This window comes from Chlorocebus sabaeus, chromosome 26, assembly GCF_047675955.1.
Source record: "Chlorocebus sabaeus isolate Y175 chromosome 26, mChlSab1.0.hap1, whole genome shotgun sequence".
Classification (NCBI taxonomy): domain Eukaryota; kingdom Metazoa; phylum Chordata; class Mammalia; order Primates; family Cercopithecidae; genus Chlorocebus; species Chlorocebus sabaeus.
Window position 1 is genome coordinate 4,102,934 of NC_132929.1, and position 21,454 is coordinate 4,124,387.

General features: G+C 37.4%; 1 long non-coding RNA gene across 16 annotated transcripts in view; it reads right to left on the bottom strand.

The window, feature by feature from the left end:
• Positions 1-21,454, bottom strand: part of LOC119623586 (uncharacterized) — a 406,106-nt gene that overhangs the window by 272,162 nt on the left and 112,490 nt on the right. For 15 of the 16 annotated variants that reach the window (XR_012091421.1, XR_012091423.1, XR_012091418.1 and 12 more), the window contains 3 exons: positions 17,648-20,695; positions 16,696-16,782; positions 2,590-2,730 (listed from right to left, as the gene is read on the bottom strand). This is a non-coding gene — a long non-coding RNA (uncharacterized lncRNA). The remainder of the gene's footprint in view (positions 1-2,589; positions 2,731-16,695; positions 16,783-17,647; positions 20,696-21,454) is intronic. The other variant, XR_012091425.1, reaches the window with a different exon arrangement.

Genomic DNA, 21,454 nt, shown 5'->3' on the forward strand with positions numbered 1-21,454 from the left:
TGGGTGACAGAGTGAGGGTCTGTCTCAAAAAAAAAAAAAAAGTCCAATCAGAGATTCCTTTAGAACACGGTTCCAGCAAAGCCAAATTAGAAAGAGCCTATATGGCAAATAATTATTCTGGTTGTTTTTTATGGAAATAATCAGGCTAAGTATAATAAGACTAAAACTTATTTTGATGATAATTGTGTCCTACTATAATTTGTCTTTAATAAAAATGGGGACTGGTTTCTAGTTTTATGAACTTTTCTAGTTTTATGCTCTGCTTCCCTTTTAAATATATTTCAGTTTCAGGTAATCTCTTTGTTCACGCATAGGAACATACAATTTTAGCAACAGCCAGGTCACGTGTCAAATGCTCTGCTGCTTAGAAATGTCTTCTGCCAGATACCCTAATCTCTCAAGTTCAAAGTTCCACAGATCTTTAGGGCAGGGCAAAATGCCACCAGTCACATAGCAAGAGTGATGTTTCCTCTGGTTCCCAATAAGTTCCTCATTTCCATCTGAGTCCATTCAGCCTGTACTTCACTGTCGATATTACTATCAACATTTTGATTGTGACAGGCAAATAAATCTTGGCACCCCAAAATGACTAAGGTAAAGGGAAAAGTCACGCTGGGAACTGCTTAGGGCAAACCTGCCTCCCATTCTATTCAAAGTCATCCCTTTGAGGCTTACCTGAGACAAATGCATATCTGATTGCTTCCTCTCCACTATTATTTATGTAAAAATACAGATTCATGGAGTCAGACTAAATTGTGTATTCAGCAGAAGGCTGATCAAGGACTCAAAATAATGCAACCTTTTTGTCTCTTATCTACTTCTAACCTGGAAGCCCCCACCTTCGAGTTGTCCCACCTTCCAGGACCAAACCAATGTACCTTACACATATTGATTGATGTCTCATATCTCCCTAAAACGTATAAAATGTAAAAGCAAGCTGTACTCCTGACCACCTTGGGCACATGTCTCAAGACTTCCTAAGGCTGTGTCATGGGTGTATCCTTAACTTGGTAAAATAAACTTTCTAAATTGACTGAGATCTGTCTCAGATATTTGGGGTTCACACGGTCAAAACCATTCCGCAAGTATCTAGGTTTTTCCAAACTTTCCCGTATCTTCCTATCCTCTTCTCAGCTCTGAAAACTTCCAACCTCTGCCTGCTACCCAGTTCAAAAATTGCTTCTACATTTTCAGTTATCTTCATAGCAATACCCCACTCTCTCAGTACCAATGTTCTCTATCAGTCCATTTTCACACTGCTGTAAAGAACTACCTGAGACTGGGTAATTTATGAAGTGAAAAGGTGTAATTGACTTACATTACGCGTGGCTGTGGAGGCCTCAGGAAACTTACAGTCATGGCCGAAGGCAAAGGGGAAGTAAGGCACGCAGCAGGAGAGAGAGGGGTGGAGTTGTGGGGGATGTGCCACACTTCAAAACCATCCAATCTCATGAGAACTCATCCTCTATCAAAAGAACAGCAAGGGGGAAATCTGCCCCCATGATCCATTCACCTCCCACCAGGCCCCTCCTCCAACACGTGAGGATTACACTTTGAGATGAGACTTGCGTGAGGACACAGAGCGAAACCATATCATGGCAGCTCTCTGAAAACAGAAAAATCTAGATAATTTCAGCCCTAATCATAGAAATATAAACAACAATCTCTGAAACTTGTAATGTAAATCCAATTATTTATTTATTTATTTGTTTGTTTATTTATTTATTTATTTAAGAGATGATGCCTTACTGTATTGTCCAGGCTGGAGTGCAGTAGCTGTTCACAGGCACAGTCTTTGTGTACTACAGCCTCAAACTCCTGGTGTCAAGTGATCATGCTATCCACTCTCCCTAGTAGCTGGAACTATAGGTGTGTGCCACCACACTTGCTCAGATACAGTTTCTCAATTCAGAAAGTTGCATTTCTATTTTTTTTGTCTTTCCCATGGTCATTCTAATTATGTGGATAATTATCCTGCAAGTCATTTTATGATTAGTTACTGCAAATGTAAACCCATTATAGTTTCCATACAATCTTCTGTGCTGTTTACTTGTTACTAGACTCAATTCTACTTTTAGATACTACCTGAGAAAACAGATGGGCTTTGCTGTTCCCGGAAGAATACAGTGAATAAAATAGAAACTCATTTTACTTATATTTAATAATGATACTGCATTTGCATCATAAGTTTCAGGTTCCACAAAAGCTCATTTAAGTTAACAGCAAGTCCTGATCTCAAATATATGAGCATGTCTACACTTCCTATTTATTCTAAAATAATTTCAAATTTATAGAGCAGTGCTAAGCTCTTACATAAAGTTTTATATATCCTTCAATTTCCTATAATATTAATATTATACATAACCATAGAATATCTATGAAAACTCAGAAATTGATAAAGGTACAAAACTATTAACTAAAGTATTGTCTGTCTTCATATTTTGCCAGGTTTTCCACTAATTCCATTTTTCTGTTTTTGGATCTAATTCAGGATAACATATTACATTTATCATCAAGTGTACTATTGTGTATTGCAGCATAGCCTATTACCACATAGCTTAGTGGCTCAAAAGCACACACATTACTCACAGTTTCTCTGGGTCAGGAATCCAGATGTCGATGATGACCGAGACTGAGGTCTGACCTGAAGGATCAGCTGGGAAAGGATCCTCTTCCAAGCTCACATGACTGCTCAGCTCCAGAAGACTTCACCACTGAATTATTCCAAACCTTTAAAATATCAATAGCAATTTTTCACTAACTGTTCTCCACAAAAATACAAACCACAGAGAAGAGATCGGTGTGCAATGCATTCTATGAAGCAGTTTCCTCTGATGCCACAACCAGAAAAAAGACAGTCCAAAAAAGGAAAACTATAAACTAATATGCTTTATGGATACCCAGGCAATAATCCTCAAGCAAATACTTCCAACGTAAGTCAGAATCATGAAACAGGATTATATACTAATACCAAAGGTATTTATTTACTCAGGTTCACAAGTTTGGTACAGCATATAAAAAGAATTAGTGTAATACGCTATATTAAAAAAAAACACCATATGACAAAAGCCTCATTATCACATCTAAAGATGCAGAATAAGCACTTGACAAATCCAGATCCAACACCCATTCACAATAAAAATACTCATTAAGTTTTGCACAGAAGGGAATGTTTTTTATCTAAAATGGGCATCTATGAAAATCTCACATAACACCAAAAGGTATCAAGTAAGTTTTAGTAATTTCCCCAAGATTAGAAACACTAAACAGTTATTGACTCCTGCGAATTTTATTAAACATTATGCTTGAGGATGTAATTGAGAAAATTAGGCTAGGAAAATAAATATAAGTCTTCCAGATTGAAAAGGAAGAAGTCAAACTCTCTCTATTGGCCAGTGACATCACTAGTGTATGGAAAATCTTAAGGAATCCACTAAAATAAGGTTGAAATAACAACAAAAACAAAAAGTTCAGTAATGCAGTCGTATGCAAGATCAATGTAAAAAACTGCGGTCTTCCACAATACAAAGGAATCAAAAAATAAAACTCAGAAAATGATTTCATTTAATATAGCAGCAGAAAGGAAATATATTTGAAAATAAATTTAACACAACAACTGCAACATATATACACTGAAACTTTAAAAAGATACTGAAGTATTAAAGAAATCCTAAATAAATGATAAAACATTAGATTTTCATGGATCAGAATGCTATTAAGTATTAACCAAGATGCTAATACTTTCCAAATGTATCTGCAGATTCAATGTAGTCCCTGCAGAAATTCTAGCTTGCACTTATTTTTTATTTTTTGAAATAATTGGATCACTGATTTTAACATGTACAGGAAAATGCAATTGATCCAGGTCAGCCAAAAGAACATTAAAATTGTTTAAAAAATACAAATGGTATTTGCAAAAGTTCTGCCCTTACAGAGATGGAGGATGATTCTCTACTTCTTAAGTATGTGCTTTTCATAGTGACTTTTTATCAAACAAGTACATCATGAAGAGGGAGAAAAATTATTACTTTTGTAGTAGAGAAAACCAAACTAAACTACCTCATCCAGATAATACAACTAACGTTAACAGTGATAAAGTGGCTGGGTCACTGTAATCCCAGCACCTTGGGATGCCAAGGTGGGAGAATTTTTTGAAGCCAGGACTTGGAAACCAGGCTGGGAAATAGGGACATTACACCCCTACAAAAAAATAAAAATGTATTAGCCAAAGTGTGGTAGCACGCGCTGTAGTCCCAGCTACTCGGCAGGCTGAGGCAGGAGAATTGCTTGAACCTGGGAGGTGGAGGTTGCAGTGAGCCTAGATTGCACCACTACACTCCAGCCTGGGTGACAGAGGGAGACTGTGTCAAAAAGAGAAGAGAGGGGAAGAGAGGGGAGGAGAGGGGAGGGGAGGGGAGGAGAGGGGAGGAGAGGGGAGGAGAGGGGAGGGGAGGGGAGGGGAGGGGAGGGAAGAAATATTGCATGCCCATAATATATAACAACTTAATGAGAATAAAACTTTCCCTTAGCGGTCTTCCTCCACAAACCCCAGAACAGCCATCTAATCATGAGTGAAACATCAGATGAATCCCAAAGGAGCGATTTCAATTACATTGGAAACAAGAAAAATCTGAGAAACTGGCAGGCCCAAAAGGAGCACACAATACCTAAATGTGTGGCGTCCTGAACACAACCCTGGAACAGAATATGTACATGAAGTGAAAAAAGGACATCTGATTGATTGTGGATGTTGGTGAATTATAATGTACAATATTGATTCATTAATTGTGACGAATGTCCCATGCTGAGAATTAAATAAAAGGGAAACTGTGTTGGGTATAAATAAACTCACTGTATTTATTTCTAACTGTTCTGTAAACACAAAACTATTCTAAAATAGATAAAGTACACCATTGAGTTTAATAAGTAGAAGGTTATCAATATTGTGTCCCATGTACGCATCTCCCATTTCTATCCTCTTCTTTTTTTATCCTGGTGAAGGTTTTAAGTTTTCATTTTTCCATTCACAAATTGTTCAAGTTTTTTTCTCTCAATTTGCATTTGCAAATAATATCTTGTTCAGTGTCTCTTGTCTTCACAAGTAGATAATAATGTGTTTCTGTCTATACTGCTCATCAAAATTATGAGAAAACTTCAGAGAAATCCAGACTGACACATTGTACAAAATATGTGACCTGTTCTCACGAAGGTCAAGGTCAGCAAAATAAGTGAAGACTGAGCGCCTGTTACAGATTGGGCAGGACCTAACGTTGGAGGCAGGCTCTAAGATGGTGCACAGTGATCCTCATGACTTGGTGTACACAACCCAGTATTCTAATCCTTTCCTTGGGAATTTAGGGAGAATCTGAGACTTGCTTTGATTCAAAAGACTACTACAATGTGATGGATGTCACTTGGATGATCATGTTACACAAGACTGCGATTTCTGTCTTGCTGCAAAACCTCTCCCTTGGTGGCTTTGATGGCACATTCTGCCACGAGGGAGAAGCCAGCATGGGAAGGAACTGAATGTAGCCTCAGTCCAATGGGCAGCAAGGAATTGATGCCCTTGGTTCAGTAGCTTTCCCTGGTGGTTGCGATTTATAGTTAGCACTAATCTGAACCCCTTTCATTTAGGAGTGTATCACTTCAGAAGTAGAGTGACAACCTTGTATTAACAGAATAGTCCTAATTATTTCCTCCTTTTTCTTGTATTTCTTTCTTTTGTCCCTTGTATCTTTATCTTTCATTTCACTTACATGTAAAAAGACTTGTGCATATATGTATGTGTATGCATATACATATGTGTATATATACCTTATACTTATGCATATATAATCATATACATATGTTATTTTTATTTTAAACAAGCTGTTATGGCTGGGCGCGGTGGCTCATGCATGTAATCAAATCCCAGTACTTTGGGAGGCTGAGGCAGGTGGATCACGAGGTCAAGAGATCGAGACTATCCTGGCTAACACCGTGAAACCCCGTCTCTACTAAAAATACAAAAAATTAGCTGGACATGGTGGTGGGCGCCTGTCGTCTCAGCCACTCGGGAGGCTGAAGCAGGAGAATGGTGTGAACCCGGGAGGTGGAGTTTGCAGTGAGCTGAGATTGCACCACTGCACTCCAGCTTGGGCGACAGAGTGAGACTCTGTCCCAAAACAGAACAAAACAAAAAACAAACAAACAAAAAGTGTTATATGTAAGATCAATTAAGAATATACAAAATAAAAGTTTTTATTACCTTGGGTAACCAATAAAATAGTGTAAAAGAAATATGTCCTACATGCTAAGAAAGAAAAGAAGATGAAATCATGTGAAATGCTGAATGAAAACTACACAAGGAAGAAAATGAGTGGATGAGAAAAATAGAAACAAAGGCAGTGCAAGAACTAGAAGATAGTAACAAATACAGTGGATATGATTCCACCTATATCAATAATCACTTTGAATGTCAGGGTTCTTAAGGTACCAGTTATAAAACACAGATAGAGTAGATGTAAAAACAGGGCCCAACTACATAAGAAAGCCAATTTAAATATAAAGACACACATGGATTAACAATGAAGAGATAAACATAACATACTCCACTAATCAAAGAAAATAAGTGTACAGATATTAATTTCCAACAGAGCAGACTTTAAAGCAAATAAAATGATGAAGAATAAAGACAGGCATAAGTTAAGGACAAAAGGGGTGATTCTCTAAGAAAATACAACTCTGCACAATAGATATAAGCCTAAAAATGGTGTGTTAAATTAGGTGATGGGGGAATGTGAAGAAGAAAGAGATGAGTCCACTATTATTGTTGGAGACATCAACCCTCTCTATCAAGAATCAACACATCCAGCAGGTAAAATACAAGCAAGGGCATATTATCACTCAACTATACAATCAGTCAACTCAATATAACTTATATCTTTAAACTACTAACTCCAACGATGTGAATAATATACATACTTCCCTAGCCCATAAGGATCCCTCTGCAAGACTGGCAAGACTGACCATATTATAGGACTTACAACACCATTTATTACATTTAAAAGAATAGGAATCACACAACAATTGCTCTCAGACCAAGAGAAAATTAATCTAGAAGTAAGTAGCAGAAAGGTAACTGAAATATCCCCAAATACATGGAGATGAAACAACACACTCTGATACACAACATGGCCCAAAGAAGGTATCTCAAGATTTATTAAAAATATTTTGACCCAAATAGCAATGAAAAACACTTAACAAAATTAATAGATGTAACAGAAGGAGAGTTTAAAGGAGATTCTATTGAAGACGTATGTTTGAAAGAAAGACTAAATTTCATCATCTAAGTTTCCAGCATAGGAAAGGAGAATGAGAGAAAATCAAATGGAAAACAAGCAGCAAAAAAGACATACTATTCCAAGATAAGTAAAAACAAAGTAAAAGATGAAGCAACAATATTGTTTAAAAGAATACTGATAGCTTAATAGTTTCCAGAACATAGAAGTATCCAAAATTAATAAAGAAAACACAATAGCCCTGACACAATGCTTGCTTGCAGACGTGACTCTCCCTTAAAATGAGCAGATGCTTTGAAACGTGATGAAATAAAGGCATACTAAGTGAAGTAATTTTATTTACTAAGTTTTAAATATATAAATGTAAACAATCCACCACTAAATATTCAGGGTGATAACAATTGCTATAAATATAAAAGGGGGCCGGGCACAGTCACTCACACCTGTAATCCCAGCACTTACTTTGGGAGGCCGAGCGGGCAGATCACCTGAGGTCAAGAGTTTGAGACCAACCTGGCCAACATGGTGAAACCCCATCTCTACTAAAAATACAAAAATTAGCTGGGCATGGTGGCGGGCGCCTGTAATCCCAGTTACTCAGGAGGCTGAGGTGGGAGAATCCTTTTAACCCGGAAGGTGGAGGTGCAGTGAGCTGAGATTGTACCATTGCACTCCTGCCTGGGCAACAGGAGAGAAACTTCCATCTCAAAAAAAAAAAAAAAAAAGATACACAAATACACATATTCCCATATATACACATATATGGGAATAAATTCATATATATCACATGTTACAATCTCAGAGACATGAGAACATCATGAAGTTTGTATGAGAATATCAAAGAACATGTAAGAGAATGTGCAGAGACAGGCATGTGAACATGTGTAATGTCCGGGGAGAAAAGTTGCCCCTGGATCATTACCAGTCCCTCCATGGTCTGCCCTTCCTGCTCCTGCCTCCTCACGTATTACTGATCCCAGTGTTCCTTCCAGTCCACTGTCCTCTTCTCTTGCCCTGGCCTGTGCTTCCTCTTCCCTTTCCCTCCCCCGTCTGGTGGACTCACTGCACCTCACTCTCCAGCATCTCCTCCAGTGATCCTCCTCCTGGAAGCCCTCATTGTCCATCTCATCCCAGGTCTGATGCCTGTCCTCTGAGGTCCCAAGCGCAACTCTCGCACTTGCAGTTTAGTTTCTGTTAAGTTTTCTGAATCCCCACTAGGTTTAAATATTGGAGATTTTGGAAACGTTGTCTATGTCATTCCCCTGTGAGCCCCATACATGTAGTGGACAATGAATAACACAGAAGATTCTCCTTCATATTGAATTTCACCAATGGATTTAACGCCTCTCAAACACCTCTCACCTATAATCTTGTCTACTTCCCAAGAAACTCTATCAGAGTGAACAGGCAACCTACAGAATGGGAGAAAATTTTTGCAATCTACTCATCTGACAAAGGGCTAATATCCAGAACCTACAAAGAACTCCAACAAATTTACAAGAAAAAAACAAACAACCCCATCAAAAAGTGGGCAAAGGATATGAACAGACATTTCTCAAAAGAAGACATTCATACAGCCAACAGACACATGAAAAAATGCTCATCACTGGCCATCAGAGAAATGCAAATCAAAACCACAATGAGATACCATCTCACACCAGTTAGAATGGCGATCATTCAAAAGTCAGGAAACAACAGGTGCTGGAGAGGATGTGGAGAAATAGGAACACTTTTACACTGTTGGTGGGATTGTAAACTAGTTCAACCATTATGGAAAACAGTATGGCGATTCCTCAAGGATCTAGAACTAGATGTACCATATGACCCAGCCATCCCATTACTAGGTATATACCCAAAGGATTATAAATTATGCTGCTATAAAGACACATGCACACGTATGTTTATTGCAGCACTATTCACAATAGCAAAGACTTGGAATCAACCCAAATGTCCATCAGTGACAGATTGGATTAAGAAAATGTGGCACATATACACCATGGAATACTATGCAGCCATAAAAAAGGATGAGTTTGTGTCCTTTGTAGGGACATGGATGCAGCTGGAAACCATCATTCTCAGCAAACTATCACAAGAACAGAAAACCAAACACCGCATGTTCTCACTCATAGGTGGGAACTGAACAATGAGATCACTTGGACTCGGGAAGGGGAACATCACACACCGGGGCCTATCATGGGGAGGGAGGGGGGAGGGGGGAGGGATTGCATTGGGAATTATACCTGATGTAAATGACGAGTTGATGGGGGCAGCACACCAACATGGCACAAGTATACATATGTAGCAAACCTGCACGTTGTGCACATGTACCCTACAACTTGAAGTTTAATAATAATAAATAAATTTAAAAAAAAAAAAAAAAAAAAAAGAAACTCTATCTCTCAATTTGAAGTAGGTTTGAACATGAAGATGACCACGTTTCTTTTGCTCTCTTCTGTTCTCATGACAGGATGTGAGTCCTGAGTCCTCCCCCACCACTAAGCTTCTTCTCCAGCCTCCCCATCCTCAATCCACTCTAGAGACTCTCTCAGGGGCCCTGCTCCTCTTGGCTTATCCATACTTCTTTGGTTCTTCTGGACAGTGTTGCCCTCTTAGTTTAAATAAAACATTCGTGTTCACCAAGATTTAGCTCTATTTATATGGCACCTTTGGTGAATATTTCAAAATCTTTATCAGTTACCACATATCATCAATTTTACTATGTGTTACTATGTGTGTGAGATTTTTTGTTTGTTTGTTGCTTTTCATCACTGTCACTGCTAGACTTGCGTGAGCCATGACATGATTCAACTTTTCAGCACATGGATGAATACATCCTGAAATTTTATATCGTCAGCTTCTCTTAAGATCACCATTATAAAAATTACGAGAATGGGTATCAATAAGAAAGGTACAAATCCCACAATGGTACAGCCTCTTTTTTATGAAAAAGTGTGCCTTTCCCATATCTCTTCAGGTACACAGGGTGTTGTTAAGGTTTCTATAGCTCTGGGTAAAAAGCTAATTCAGAATAACCATAATCAGAATACCAAAATGTGTGTTACTTAATTTATAATTTCAATATCACTTTCAGTTTTATATGAATAAAACTTGTAAATTCAAAATTCTAAAAGGACTTTTTCAGTTAGTATAAATAAGTCTTTTATGTGTATAATAGTTTGACGGAGATATTATTCTTTTAGATCCTTCTACGTCTTTGATTCATTGACATACAGTGAATGTTCCCAAGGAGACACTACAGACATTAAGTATTCACCAATCTGACTTTCCCTTTAGTGATACAAAGGCCAGCTCACTTGTCCATCTTTCTCTGTTCCTTATTCAGCTTCATATGGGCAACGAGATCCATACAGGGTGGTATAGTAATGATAAGAGTAACTGCTGGAAGAATGAAACAAAATGTTGTGGAAAAATTTATTGGGATCAGATATGGCTTATCACATGTAAAAATGGACACTTTATCTGGAATGATGGACTGCAAGACAGCGCACATCCAACAATGACATCTGAGACATGCGAAACAATGATGTAAGGGTTACTATTGCCTCAGGTTACTGCCTGGGGAGAATTTCCAGGCTATGGTGTGGCATAGACTCTAGAAAACACCCTGAGTGAGAAGATGGAACTGAGAGTCTGGGGAACAAAGCGGCTGAATTTCACGAAGCCATTCTCCACGTGCAGTGGTAAGAACAGGAGAGAGCACTCGTGCCTACACCCACGCAGGCTGGACTATGGTGCCATCATTCTTCCACTGGGACATGGTTCACAGGAGTGGTACAGAAACACAAAGCAAAGATACGAAGAGAAGTAATTTGAATGAACTTTACCTTCACCCTTTCATCTAATTTCCTACTGCAAAAAGACAAAGCTTTTCATGACTCAGTGATCTTACAAGTCCAAGGATGAAGGGATGGCTATTGCTTAGAAACGAAGCAAATGACGTGTTAAGTAGATTCAATCACCCTATGTAGACACCAACCTGTCTTTCCTATGTTACCTGGTTAGTTGTTGCTGGTAAAATCACTGCACTATAAAACAATTAAAATATAGCTTTCTACTTACAAGAGTAGAGCATGTTCATCACCTAAAGTAGGAGAAACCAATGAAGTTTTCCACCTCTACCGGTTTCCCTTAAAAATATCCAGTTTCTTTAACATTAGAAAAATATTTTTCTCTGCTTTTCACTATGCACATGCCACAGGCTATGTAGTATAGGGTTACTCTCTATATGCAGTGAAATTAAGTTAAATTGTAACCGAGTACCCTATTTTTCTAAAAATTATCTTTGTCTTTTTCTTCCCCTCTATGTTCACCTGTTATTTAGCTCCTTAAGAAATGCAAATATAACCTTTTCCTCTCCGTCCTTTCCACCAGGGAGATCACCAGCAAGCATTGCCAGCTTATCTAAATATGTATTTGCTTCGAAATTACCCAATGTTGAACCAAAACAGGCATGCTTCAGATTGTTTCAAGACATCAGTTAATCCACAACCCGACTCTGTCTTGAATGATGCTGGTCAGGCTAGTGGATGACCCATGATTACAGATAAGTCCTCTAGCAAGTCATGTAGACCCTGCACCTCCACATTCCTTCTGCATGCCCTGTATACCAAAATTTCTCCTTACAATCCTGCTCTCTGCCACGAAAACTGAAGTGGCTCCTTGAGATACGAATCTAGCCCTTCTCCGTTGCTAAAATCTGGAATGAAGTCACTTTCTTGTTCTCACCCTTCTGCTTATTATTTGATTTTACAAGAGGCTACTGCCGAACCTACATTCTGTAGCAAAATGGTACCAGACTATAATATAACAGATGAGGGGCACTTTTTTTTTTTTTTAAAACCAGGATCTGTAAATTAAATTTTCTGTTTACACTATTAAAGCCTATTGACCTTGACTGCAGCTATACCTAGCAGAACAATTGCCCATCTGTTAATATAGAACAAAAGTCCCCATACAATATCAGTGCTTTTGCTCTGTTGATTGCTCATGTCTCACACATCTTGAACAAACGTCTCCAATCTTTGCCTAAGTTTTGATTAAGACAACAAAAGTAAAATCTAAAAAATGCACAAGTATGAAAACCTTTTGAGACTATTAAGTTGGATGAAAATGATAATAAAAGATTGAAATTCATTTTTTATAAGCTAATGGAACAAAAATATTTTCTGATTACAGCACATGATGTACACGTTTTCTAACTGGTATTTTTTATATCACTGAGAACTAAAAACGAGTTTAATAATCACTCATCAGAAATAAGAAAATAATTCATATCTAATAGAATGGGTGATCTGTGCAGAGAACTGTCACGTACACGTACATGGAGGTGAGGTGGAAGGAATTATGGAGTCCAGTCAATGTCTAAATCTTTTGTACAAGGAGAAAATGAAACAGCATCATGAAGTTCACACCTGCATAGTTAAGAAGAAGTTGCTCTTTGTGTTCAGATGTGAAGTCTAACTTTACTGCCACACAAATCAATACCTTGTTAACCTTTCACATGTACAGCAAACTAAGCCAGAGAATAGAAAGTTTGACAGATCTTTTTAAGCATAAGAAGATCTTTTTAATGTGGGACAATTTTGCCTTGTGGCTTACAGAATAGTTTCTGTCCTTCTTTTTAACCAGAGCTATTTAAGAGGAAATTTCTGGAAAATCATAAAGCAGAGAATCTGTAACGTCTGTCATTGCTAATAAAAGTGATATTAACATTCAATTTATGAAAGGGAAACAGGAGTAAAGATGAAAATAGTTGATATGGTTCATTGAAAAATAATTATAAATGCATTTTTAAAACAGAAAAATAAAGGCCTTAAATACACAATACGAAAATAAACATTTGGTTTCAGATGATGTTTATATGACCAAAAAAAAACACAGAATATTTATACACAAGCATTTAAGACATTTGCACAACAAATTAAATCAAAACAAAGGAGAAATAGCACAATATAAAATCTAAAGTCTTAAGGTGTCATTGGTAAGCAAGCAGAATCACTTTTGAACAAACTCAGCCTTTTTAAAAAGACTTGAATTCCCTACCTCACCCCACAGCCAAGGCTGGGAGCTGCTGTCCTTGTGCGTGCAGAGCCCCCAGAGAGGCTCTGAGCTCAGAGGCTCCCCTGTGAACCTGCCTTTGTTGGGCGTGGTCTGGAGGGGGACTCTGTTCACAGGATCATCTATAGCAGGGCAGGAGGCAGTCAGGGCCGCCTCTCCAGGTTTTCAACACCACTGGCTGTTGTCAAAGATATTAAATACATAAAGTGGGTAGTGGTGTTGGGAGATTGCCTAAGATCACAAGGACATTAGAGATTTAAGAGTCAATAGCAATGTTCTAAAGTTGTATATCCACAGCCTTATTCAAGGTACAGCTGAAAGTATTGGTGTAGGTGCAAGGCATGCAGGTCTGAACATTTTTCACCTCATTATAGAGCAGCTCAGTGGTTAAAACAACAGGCCCTGGGCCAGGCACAGTGGATCACACTTGTAGTCCCTATGCTTTGGGAGACTAAGGAGGGTGGATTGCTTGAGGCCAGGAGTTCTAGATCAGCCTGGGCAACAAAGAGAGACCTTCTCTCTACCAAAAATATTTAAAAAATAGCCATGCAAGGTGGCTTGCACCTGTAGTCCCAGCTACTCAGGAAGTTGAGCGGGGAGGATCTCTTGAGTTCAGCAGCTCAGACAGAGAATGTGTTCTATGTTTGTGCCACTGTACCCCAGTTGGCGTGACAAACTAAATTATCTCTTAAAAAAGAAAAAAATGAATAATCTCTAGAGAGAAAATTCTTGGGCTAAATAGACTCTCTTAATAATAAGAGTGTGATATTTGCACAGATATAAAATAAACAACCAATAACTTAAAAATGAAAACAGACATATGCATATATAAGCATATATTTAAGTTGATGCATGGGGGAAACACAGCTTTTTACTAAAATGTTCCAGGGTCTTGAATATCCACAGGGAGAAATGAAAGTCTGACCTATGACCTGACATTACACACAAAATTATAGTTGGTTCACAGACAAAAATATAAAAATATTTATAGTATACAGAACACAATTCAGGAAAATAACTTTGAGACCACGAGGTAGGCTAAGCTGTCTGAAACTAGACCTGAAAAGCATTTACCATATAAGACAAAACTTATTCTACGTAGTTGATACGAGCAAAGACTCTGGGGCATATGGAATCAAACTCAAGGTTCCTTCGGGCCTGTCCTGTCGAGAGTTACCTCAGACTTGGAAATGGATCAGAGGAGCGGGAATAGTGCTTACTTCCTGAGATGGCAGGTGGATTGCATGAAATGATAACATATAAAGCATGTAGTATATTACCAAGCCTACACTAACCCTGAAAAATAAATATTCTAATAAATTGTGACACATATTGATCGCATCAGTTGTAACGTGTCACTATTTCCTGTATCAGAATAAAAGAACAAAACCACTAACAATGAAACTAATACTTTTATCATGTGGAAATACATTGTATAAAAATATCATCATTATATTATAATTATCGGGAAAAAAAGCTGTTTTCAAGACATATACATGTGGATATTTTTCTTGTCTTTTGTCATTCCTATGATTACATGGGATGGAACATATGAGGAAAATACACCAACAAAGGTTTTCCTCAATTTTCGTTCATCCAGATCCAACTCTCCTGAATCACTCTTCATTTCATCTTGCTCATGATGTTCCCCATGTTATCATCATCTGTGCTAATCTGAAGCTTGGGTGATGCTGCATTTCCTGTGAGATTCCTATGTTGCTCCTGCGAGTTTATATTTTCAACCTTCTGAACCCTCCTATGCAAGATTTGATGTGGATGTTGATGATATCACCCAAAAATGTCAACAGGAGGTCTGTTGACAGACCAAGCTCATACACAGGTAAACGAGGACAATCACATGATGATTGCCTTCTCGTCAATAGTGTTTCAACGCTATCAAATTCAAGATGCATCTGTGTTTGATAGACGTGAAAATGTGCACTCTACGATGAATGGAATACACTGTTTTCTCTGTGACTGCTCGTTTCTCAGAGTTAAATTATGGTGGCTCATTGGCTATATTCTTGTTTGTTATTGAGGAAATATGCTTAAATCTTATCACATAAATCTATAAATGGCATTTATATTCTAGCTATTTTTTAGACAAATTAGAGTTATTACTGGAGTACTAGAATTCTTACGTCATATATGGAAATACAGTTCTATGAACCATGGTTTAAGAAATCCATTGAGGACAAAGATGAAAATTGTAAAGAGTTATCTGAAAAATTCACGGAATGGTAGCTCTCTAAAGACCTAGGAAAAGCTGTATTTTGAAACTTTAAACTATAATCTTAGAAATATGAGCAATGCTTCCTGTAAACTTCATTACAAAGTCCATTCTTTCAGCTGTAACATTTGTGTATCTTTTTCTTCATTTACATTTGTCCTTTTAATCACATGACTGGTGACTGCAGAAATCACTTTATGATTAGTCACTGCAGAAGTGAATGCATAATGGTCTTTATAAGGTATTTTGATCTGTCCCCTTGCTACTCTGGTCAACTCTACCTTGGGTACTTGGATATTGGAATCGGTTTTGGTGTCCTCTCATGAATACACTGAGTGAAGAAAAAACTCATACAGTCATAGTTAAGGGGGTTGACTGAAATTTCACCTAGAGTTTTAGACTCCAGGAAGGTTGAATTAAGTAAACACAAAGTCATGCCACCACATATATGAGACATTCCTTCCTTGAACTCAATCTTCTTATCAGGTTAGAGAGTGGAGACAGAGCATTGGGTTTGCCTCATGATGTGGTCTGAAAATTTGGTTTGCTTACAATAGCACCTTTTGTAGACTTGTGGTGTCCAGGCCAGCCTCTATAAAACTGTTGATTTAGGATACTCGGTGAAATCATATCTTCCATGCAGTTAAAGTTTGTCTGGGGACTCAGTGTTCAGCACTTTGTCATCTGTGCCTGTGACATCACGCTATTCAAGATTTGCGGATGTCAATGGGAGTTCAATATGTAGTTCCATGGCTTTGGAGGCCTTTAGGCATGGTTCCTGAAAACAATTCTGCTGCTATTATGCCTCTTAATAGGAAGCTGTGTGGAGAATTAGTGGGCAGCCAGTACACACGCAGAGTCATCAGCCAGCCTGTTTCTGTCTCTCAGATCACTGCATGGAGGGTTGGAGATATGCTGTACACTGTTTTTTTGTTTTTTGTTTTTTTGCCTACTGAGATTTCTCTTCTTGTGCACAACATGTATATATCACTCAGTGGCATTCACCTGCCGAAAAAACCTGTTGTAAAGATTTATTCCCAGGCCTCTGGAAGCAGGGACTGACCTAAACTAACTTATTAGAAATATTTGTTGTACTCTGCTTACCTGCTATTTTGATGGCTTTAGGGTTGGCCAAGAGAAATATAATTCCACCATGTGAGTATCAACAGAGTGCATGGTCCTGAACAATTCCTGATGGAGGATGGAGAATGAAGAGAACTAAATTAGAACAGGTTTTCTGAAAGGTTTGAAAGTAAAGTTATCTTTTGATAACTTGAAGAAGAAATCCCTATACCAAGAAAACATGATCCTGAATGCAGACATACGATTTATGTTCCCTGTCACTGAAATTTCTTATTCTTCCCTTATATCATCTAGAAGTCATGTCTTCTGAAAAGGTTAGTGGGATCCTGAATATACTCTGCTAAATGGTGTCCTAAAATGGGGCTTTCTGGGATATGTGAAAAACAGGCATCTTTCTTTGAAGAAGTGGATGCTGACACTAATGACTGGGTAGTGGGGAAGGAGAAGGAGGATAAGAGTTCTTGAAGCTTGATGGTACCTTCCTGTAGCAGTGGTGCCTGGGTTTCGAATGCTGCCTAGATAAGAAAAGTTAGTTTGCTATTCTCTCCCTAGATGCCCACTTGTATCTGGAGGCGAAAGTTTTTTGCTTATGTCTTTACTTGCTTACTATTTTTTTTTTAAAAAATAATAATCTTAAAAACATATTTATTTTGAAATAACTGCAGATTTACACAAAGGCACATAGGTAAGTACAGACAGTTTGATATACCATTCAGCTAACTAGAATGCTAATATCTATTATAATCATAGCATATTCATGAAAACAGAATTTAACTGTTTTTCAAGACTCTTAAGTGATCTATAAACTTCCTTCATATTTTACCAGGTTTTCTAATAATGATATACTTACCTATTCTAGGATCTAATCCAGAATACCACCTTAACAATTACTGTCAGGTATATTACTTACTACTTGGTGCATAACAAATTACTACATACCTTAGTGGCTCAAAACCACAAACATATTACTCACAGTTTCTCTGGGTCTTCGGTCTAGATGTAGGTGATAGCTCAGGCTGAGGCTCAGCTGGGGAAGGGTCTCCTTCCAAACTCACATGATTGTTCTTAGGATTCACTTCCCTGCCTTCATCAGGAACTCACTGGTGTGTTATTAAAATCACTTAAAATTAATACTAATTTACCAAAAATATTTCAAAACAATACAATAATAATAAATAAGTAGAAAATAGATCACTTACCATTGTATATTATGGATTAGTTTACCCTGATTGAACAACTAGACAAAGACATTTCAAATAAGGAAAATGAAGACCAATATGCCTTACAAATATAGAGACAAAAATCACCAGGGAAATATTATCAAATGAAATCAGCAACATGTAGAAAGCATTATACACTATGGCAAAGGGTATTTACCTCAGGAACGCAAATTTGGTTCAACATAAGATACAATTAATGTCATACACTATATTAACAAAGAATAAAAACTATACAATCATCTCAAAGGTTAATATGAAAAGCTAATAACCCTCTCAGGAAAAACCCCAATTCTGTGACTCACCTGTCCTACAAAAATTAGGTGACAGTAAAGGTGTCAAACAAGCACTTGAAAATTCCCAGATTCAGTATTATAAAAACATGCAGCAAATTAGGCAGATAAGATAACTTTCTTCATTTCAAAGAGCATCTGTGAAAAACTCACATATCATCATAAGTATCTGAAAGGTTCACTAATTTATTTGATATTAGAAACAAGCCAAATATTTCCACTGTTGACACTTGTTTGCAACATTGTACTGGAGAATGTAGACAGGGCAATTCATTTAGAAAAATAAATATAATGTTTCTAGGATGGAAAGGAAGTCAAACTCTGACTATTTGTAAATGACATGATCTTATGTATTAAAAGTCCAAAGGACTCTAATCAAATATGTTTAGAATTTAAAGATGAGTTCAAAAAAGTGTGCAGTATATAATGTTAATATAAAATATTTTAAATGTCTTGATACTAGCAATCTAAAAACAAAACTCAGAAAACCATTCCAATTGAGATGGCATCAAAAATACTTAGGAATAAGCTTATCAAATAAAGCGCAAAATATATACACTAAAAACTATAGAATGCATATTGAACAAAATTAAAAGAAAATCTTTGAATGCTCATTGTTTAGAAGGGTTAATATTGTTAGCTAGGCGGTATTTTCCGAATGGATCTATAGAATTAATGCAACTTCTCTCAAAACCTCAGGTGGCATTACCTTCCCCTAAATTTAGAAGGTCATCCTAAAATTATATATAATATAGATCCTGAGCAGCCAAAATACTCTTGAGAAGGACAAAAAGGGTTTCCATAGTAGACACATACTTCCTGATTTCAAAACTTACTACAAAGTAATAGTAATCAAGATTTGTGGTACTAGTATAGGGATATATGTATTGATCAATGGAGTAGAATATAATGCTCAAAAATGAATCCTTACATTTACGGTGAAATGCTTTTATAATGTGGCCAAATAAATTAGGTATGAAGCAAAATTTTATTGTCAAATGTTTCTGGGGCAAGTGCATCTCCACATGCAAGTTAGACTCTTGCTTCACACCAGAAACATAACAGACTCAAAATGATCATCCATCTAAATATAAGAGCTAAACAGGCCCCACCCATAAAAAGGAACATAGGAATACATCTTTGTGGTCTCTGGTTAAACAGTGTTCAAAAAGAAAAGAAGAAAATATAGAAATATTAAACTTCATTAGAATTAAAACCTTTTGCAATTTAAAGTCCACCAACAAATATGAACAGGCACCCAAAGAATGGCAGAAAACATCTGAAAATTGCAAATTTCACAGGTGATAATGGTCTATTATCCAGAATATGCAATGTCTTACAATTCAAAATTAAAAAGGCAAATATCCCAATCAAAAATGGCAAAATCTTAAATAGCCAATTCTCAAAAGACAGCCATAGTCAGATCCAAAATCACATGAAAATATGCCCAGTGTCTTTTGTCATTATGAGGTAGGAGACCGGAAGGACTTGTTTTCTGGTTTCACAACCTTGATGACCAAAACAGGATCTGCTCCAGACAGGATAAGTGAAAAAACTGGCAGAAGCCAGTACATCGCGGCAACTGTGATCCCTGGCAGTCTTCATCTGTCACTCACATAAGACACTCCTACCAACTGCATAACTGTTCACAAATTCCATGGCCACAACTCAGAGGTTACTGCCCCTTTCCATGCAGGCAACCTAGAAGCCACTGTCCCTTTCCTGCCTCAATTTGCATTGACCTGCCCTTCAATTTGCATATAATTAAAAGTGGGCTTGAATGCATATAAATACAGTTGCCAAGAGGCCTATATGTTGCCAACTCTGAACACACTGCTTAAGAGTTAGCCCTGCTCTGCTAGGAGCAGTACCATTCAATAAAATATTGCAGTCTAACATCACCCACTTGTCCTTAAATTCTTTCCTGGACAAAGCTAACAACCCTTTCAGGATAAGCCCGTTCTGTGACTCACCTGTCTTACAAAAAATAGGTGAAGGCAAATCTAAAAACCATGAGGTGTATTTCAAAAATCTAAAAAGCACATTGTGAAAAAATATAAGTTGGAAAAGGTAAAATACTGTGAAAAGGCAAACTTGTTATCTACTAAATAAAGTTTTTAATTTGCATAATTTAGGTACACTCTTTGTGTTACAAAGTTCTTCAGGATTTGGAAAACATGATCATGTATTCACCATTACAGTATCGAGGAGAGCAATTCCACTGCCCAAAAGAAATCTTCGGTAGTTCACTGATTTCACCTTTCTCTCTCCCAAGCCCCTTGTTACCACTGAACTCTTTACTATCACTACACTTTTTCCTTTTCAAGAGAGTCATATAAATGGAATTACACAGTATTTTGACCTTTTCAACTTGTATTTTCTTACATAGCAACATACCTTGTTCAGGAAGTATGATTAAATTAACAACGTCAGCTTGCTGGCAGGGAGAGCGCTAGATTACAGACAAAGGAGAATGAGTGGATCCATTTAGATGGTGCTGGATTAGGTTACCTGGTGTTGGAAACATTAGTAGAAATTATAAAATTACCCAATTAGCCTGGAGCACAATTAAATACACAGACTGGAGCACATAGTAGTGACTGAACAAAAGAAAATGCCAAACAACAACAAAACCAACCGACCACACAACAACATCAAACTTTCATTATGGAGGTATTTCAAAATGATACAAGAGACAACTTAAAAACCTTCCACTAGCCAACACTGGAGCAGTGTGTGCAATTAAAAAAAAAAATACCGTCCAAGCATCGTGGCTCACGCCTGTAATCCCAGCACTTTGGGAGGCCAAGGAGGGTGGATCATCTGAGGTATGCAGTTTGAGACCAGCCTGGCCAACATGGTGAAACCCTGTCTCTACTAAAAATACAAAACTTAGCCAGGTGTAGCGTCTCATGACTGTAATCCCAGCCGCTTGGGAGGCTGAGGCACGAGAATTGCTCGAACCCAAGGGGCAGAGGTTTTAATGAGCCGAGATCATGCCATTGCACTCCAGCCGGGGCAACAGAGCAAGGCTCTGTCTCAAACAAAACAAAACAAAACGAAATAGCATGTATGCAGTGTAAAATAAATATCCATATTTAGATAATGATATAAACAAATGATGCATATATAAATGAATAAATTAATACACATAAAATAATTGGAAGAGAATAGACACATGTTTATGGTGAAAATTTAAAGAAATTTGTAGACATTCTGCCAATAATGAATGTCTATCCTTGTTGATAGTTTGCACTCTTAGTATGATAT